The sequence below is a fragment of the Saccopteryx bilineata genome, chromosome 6 (genome assembly GCF_036850765.1).
Source record: "Saccopteryx bilineata isolate mSacBil1 chromosome 6, mSacBil1_pri_phased_curated, whole genome shotgun sequence".
Classification (NCBI taxonomy): domain Eukaryota; kingdom Metazoa; phylum Chordata; class Mammalia; order Chiroptera; family Emballonuridae; genus Saccopteryx; species Saccopteryx bilineata.
Genome location: NC_089495.1, coordinates 148,105,693 through 148,111,692, shown reverse-complemented (window position 1 = coordinate 148,111,692; position 6,000 = coordinate 148,105,693).

Below are 6,000 nucleotides of genomic sequence, written 5' to 3'. Positions count from 1 at the left end.
AGTCAGCACCTTGGAAACAGCCCACCTTGTTTACAGGAGAACAAGGAAAGATTAAAACTAATTAAAATTTACTCTGATCATTCATACCCTTTCTGCATGTTTGGGCCTTTATGACCAATTAGGGGAAATTGGCGTCATATAGCCTGCACTTATTTTCCTGGGTTTTGTGAATTTGTTTTTTTCAGCTCCATTCATCTGCAATCCCTATTTTACTGAAAGAACACCTCAAAAGGTTTGTGAGGGGCAAGAAAGAGTGAACCATCAATAATATAAAGGTGCAGTGAAGAAGTGGAGGTCCAGCCCAGACCCTTCATCATGGGAGAAATTTTACACACAGTTCTGCAAACCCTCTTTCATCATGGCTGCTCCAGTCAGGGGCTAGACCCCATAGATATATGTTGTGCATCCCTTTGGCTTGCCTGCCTCCTTATTAAGAGCATTTATTAACGTTACTTTCATTGCTGACCTCGGGAAGTTATTGCAAATGTTATTCCTCTTCTTTGCTTGTTCTCATTCTCACTCTTGTTCACACAAATGCACAAGCATGCACACGTGCACAACACACACAAAGAGGTCTCTGACCTCTTTCCTTTAATGATCCCAGTATCTCAGGATAGCACAATTGCCATACACATCACTTTTTTCCATCTATGCTTTGTATCAGGCAAGGGGCATATCTGGGCACACAGAAACTTGTCTGGAGATTGTGAGAGTCAATGAACAGTCTGCAGGTGTTGGTTCGCATCCAGGTGTATGATAGCTAATCAATTATTGGCTCTGAGATCCTAGACAGCACAGGCTGGGTCTCCTTATCCTCATCTTTCAAGGGTAGATACAAGGTCTAAAATAAATGGATGTCCAGGAAATGTGATTTAAACTGACATGAATTGAATAGAAAAAGTAAATTCTATGAGCAAGACTCTAACCTTCGATACCCCAAAGCCCTCTCAGGCATCAGGGTCCATGAGCTCTGTTCTGTTTCCGTACACACCTTTCCTCCTTCAAGACACACCTTTACTTCTCTATTTCTTCTGCAAAGCAGAGCCGCTTCCTTGTAGGAGTCTTTTTTGTCCCTTTAAGATTTGTGTCTTTTTCCTCTGTCATTTACTGATGAGTTGAGATGTTCATTTATTTTTACTGCATTTATCCTTTCATTTGGCAAATTCTTATGGAAATGTACTATATTCCCAAAATGGTGCAATTTCAGGGGGTACAGATGAGAGCTGTGCTCATGAAACATATCATGTAGAGAAGAAGACAAATATTAAATAAATCCTCACACAAGGTATTATTAAATGTCCATGTTAGAGATGACAAGTCCAGAATGGAAGAGTGTAATAGACAGAACAGAACCCCGTAGCCTTCCATGAGGCAAACAGGCAGTGATCATCAGCTGTGGCTGTCTGGTTGGGAACTTGAGCACTGTTGGAGGAACCCTGTGGTCCTGTGTCCTCTCACTTCCCGGGCCGCAGAGCGAGCCCTGAAGAGGAGAGAGTCGTGGACTAGGATCAGCAGATCTCTGGTGTGGCTTAAACCTTGCGGCCACCTCTGTGTGGTCCTGGGAAAGCCCTGTTCTTTGGGGCCTCAGATTCTCTAAATTTGCAGAGGCCCCGGTGGCATCATGCTTGCTGTGGTCCTTCAGGCACTGACATTTCATGCTTCTCCAGGCAGATGTCTCAAACTACAGAGAACAGCCGGCAGGACTGACTAAACTCCTATTCTGGCCCAAAGTCGCTAATTAGGCAAGGAACATGACATAGTTTGAAACTTCACATAATTTTTGCTTTATGGTTTACTCTTCCCTCCACACAATTTTCTTATCTATTCTAAACTGACTCACAAATGGTTGCAAGAATTTGGGGGCTTACGCTGGCTGTTTTGCAATTCAGACAAGTGATTCGGATATTCCCAGCACATACACTTAATCAAAACAAGCCCAATTAAGCTCACTACTCCAGATTCCACCTCATTAGCTTTCTGTTCCTAAAATATAACAGATGTCATTGCTGCAGGCCCGGAGGTACAGGCACATTTTTCAGCTAAGCACTTACAATGCGACCCAAGTTAGAGGAAGATTTAATTATTACTTTCATTGTCATGGCTTCCTGTGGAAGCTCATTTTTCACTTAATAGCAATCTCTTTCTACTTAGTTGCCCACTGCCACCAAAACAGTGTGGCTTTTTCCTCAAATAGCGTGTTCATAAAAAGTTTCATACCTATCCTCTGCTTTTCGGCCTGAGAAATTGATTGTGGTTGCTTCCAGGCTGATCCGATGCTGCACTTCCAGCACGGATGGAAGCAGGTGGAAATGGGAGGCAATGATTCCGTTACATTCCTGAGCAGCCTCAGGGCTCGTTTATTGGCTACTCTGGCACCCTGCCTCAAAGAGGCTCATGTTTCTGATCTTTCACATTGCACTTCAGACAACATCGTATTAGAGCAGTTAGATTGCATTTAAATCCCTTGTATGATTTTCTCCTCCAGGCCATCAACACTTCTGAACCTGGACCCTATCCATATACTTCTGCATATACCCAGCTCCAAGCATGCACTGGCACACAGTAGGTACTTGTTTTTAAGAATGGAAGAAAAATAATTGAATAAATTTTAAAAACTGGCCCTGGCCGGTTGGCTCAGTGGTAGAGAGTTGACCCAGTGTGTGGATGTTCCAGGTTCAATTCCTGGTCAGGGCACACAGGAGAAGCACTCATGTGCTTCTCCACTCCTCTCCTCTTGCTTTTCTCTGTCTCTCCCCCTCCCCCTCCTGCAACCATGGCTCCATTGGAGGGAGTTGGCCCCAGGCACTGAGTACAGCTCCATGGTCTCTGCTGCAGGTCGGTTGCTGGGCAACAGAGCAATGACCTAGATGGGCAGAGCATCGCCCCCTAGTGGGCTTGCAAGGTGGATGCCAGTCCAGGCACATGCAGGAGTTTGTCTCTCTGCCTCTCTGCATCTCATTGAATAAAAAATAAATAAATAAAAATTTAAAAAATTGAATCAAACTGCTCTGAACAGTGAAAAGAACAAAAATGCTTAATGTGAGGTTTAGTGTCAATGATGGATTCTTATAAGTGGAATACTTAGTGATTATTTGTCCAAAAAGCAGATAGCTCTAAATCTCAGCCTTATACATTACTCACTGATTCAATGTTTCTAATCAATGTTAGCATTAGTTCATTAAGTCTTACATTTTTAAATTAAATAAGCTCTTAATTACTGTGCCACATGTTGAGACACAAACGCTGAGGGAAGTAGTAAGTACCCTGGCAGCCACACACACAGGTAACCCCTCCATGCCTCACCTCACAGCCCATGGAAAGGAGGTCAGACCTTCTGAGCCTCCCATTCCAGGTAAGTTTGACACTTTGCATACTTCAGAATTGGATTTTATTCATGCTTGTGTCTTTCTTCCTCACCTCGCTTTGTATTTCTAGATAAGCACTTATTTCCTTAAGAGACCCTAGGTGGTTTTATCCCCTGGAAACAGTAAACAGTAAGAGAGACTTTAACATAACCACACCCCCATATATATATATATATATCCCTGACTTTTCATTAGATTTGAGATGGCTATGGACTTAGACTTTATAATTTATTGAGACTGGGACTAAACCAGATGCATACCATAACACACACACAGATACACACAGAGAATGAGACTAAAAAATATTATTTTTGTCCCTGGCTGGTTGGCTCCGAGGTAGAGCGTCAGCCTGGCGTGTGGAAGTCCCAGGTTCATTTTCCGGTCAGGGCACACAGGAGAAGCTCCCATTTGCTTCTCCATCCCCCCCTCATTTCTCTCTCTCTCTCTCTATCTCTCCCTTCTCCTCCCTTCCTGCAGCCATGGCTCAACTGGAGCGAGTTGGCCCTAGCCACTGAAGATGGCTCCATGGCCTCTGCTTCAAGCGCTAAAAAATGGCTCTGGTTACAATGGAACAAGGGCCCCAGATAGATAGACAGAGCATTTTCCTGTAGTGGGCTTGCCAGGTGGATCCCAGTCGGGGTGCATGTGGGACTCTGTCTCTGCTTCCCCTCCTCTCAATAAATTAATATATATATGTATATATATATATATATATATATATATATGATTTCTAATTTTTAAACCTGAAAAGAATATATATGTATATATATATGTGTGTGTGTGTGTGTGTGTGTGTGTGTATATATATATATCCAAGTGATGTGTATATTAAAGTCTCCTTGGTGACTGAAAAATCATTTCAAAAATGCTGACATCACTCAGAATTTCCAAAGCTTTCTTTAGAAAATTTTTTAGGAGCCATGTATAGTCAGCTCAGGCTACTATGACAAAATGCCACAGAGTGGGTGGATTAAACAACAGAAATGTATTTGTCCCAGTTCTTGAGGCTGGAAATCCAGGATCAAGCTGTCAGCCAATTCAGTTCCTGGCTAGAGCTTACTTCCTGCCACCTTTTCACTGTGTTCTCACACTGGCTTTTTGTGACTATTTAGAGAGAAAGCCCCTGAGTCTTCTGGTGTCCCTTCTTAGAAGGCACCAATCTCATCAGACCAGGACCTCACCATTATGACCTCATTCAACCTCAGCTATCTCCAGGAAGGGCTTCTCTCTACACACAGTCACAGTAAGGGGTAAGCTTGGAATTTTTGAGAGGCAAAACCTTCAGACTATAACAAACAGGTCTTTGTTTTTGTTTTTTGTTTATTCAGTGAGAGGCAGGGAGGCAGAGAGACAGACTCCCACATGTGACCTGACCGGGATCCATGCAGCAAGCCCCCTAAATGGCAATGTTCTGCCCATCTAGGACCTCTGTTCCATTGCTTGGCAACCAAGCTATTTCAGCACTTACGGGGAGGCCATGGCGCTATCCTCAGCACCTTGGACAAAACTGCTAGAAACATTTGAGCCATGGCTGTGGGAAAGGAAGAGAGAAAGAGAGAGAGAGGGAGAGAAGGGGGAGGGGAAGGGGTGAAGATGCAGATAGTTGTTTTCTCTGTGTGTCCTGTGACTGGGAATCAAACCCGGGACTTACACATGCCAGGCTGACGCTCTACCACTGAGCCAACTGGCCAGGGCCCACAAACAGATTTAATAAAAATACGATAAAATTTCAACTAAACTGTCTTAAAATAAGAGACATGGGGTTTCCAGAAGAGAAAGCATTGCTTGCTCTCCTCAGTCATTTGAACTCATCTGACTTATTCACTTGACTTGCCTTCAAATAATCCTAGGCAGTTTCTAATATTGAAATTCACGATCATCAGGTAAAAAAAAAAAAAAAGTGGCACTACAGAAACTTAAAGAATGTATTACAGAGTCTGAAGACAATTTGCTAGGAGGAATTCAATATTTACTTGAAATGATTACAGTATTGTTGGAATTAATCCATAGATGTCCTGGTTGGCTATTAGGTAAGGAGAGCATTTAATCAGAAAGAAAAGGTGAGTATGAATATTGAGGCAGCCAATGACCTCTATGTAGAGTGATATGTCTCGTCAGGCCACATCTACAACACACGAGTGATTGAATAGCATCATGTCACACAAGAGACAGCAGAGCACTGTGACGTTTAATACTAATACCTTTATTTTAAATTCCTTCATTTTGTCATGCTCTTGATTTCATTTTCAGAGCCTAGATGAACACTGAGCTAGGGTAGACACTTAATAAGCACTTATTTAGTTGAACAGATAGGTAATTCTCTGAAGGCCAACTAATCAGGTTCTGTTAAACCTGAAGCCTCTTTTATGCAAAGCAAGGATTGGTGAATGCTACCCTCCCATTAAACCTGGCCCTGCCTCTTGTTACTGTTTGGTCTATGATAGCTCAGTTGTCCTTAGCAGGACAACTCTTTTCATTTTTAAATGGTTGGGGGAGATGGGGTCAGGAGAAGAGTAAAATTTTGTGTCACTTAAAAATGATATAAAATTTTAATTTTAGTGTGCTTTATTGGATCACAGTGTTAATATGGTGCTTTTTATTAAATCTAGACTTAGTAAAGAGGATTTTATTTGAC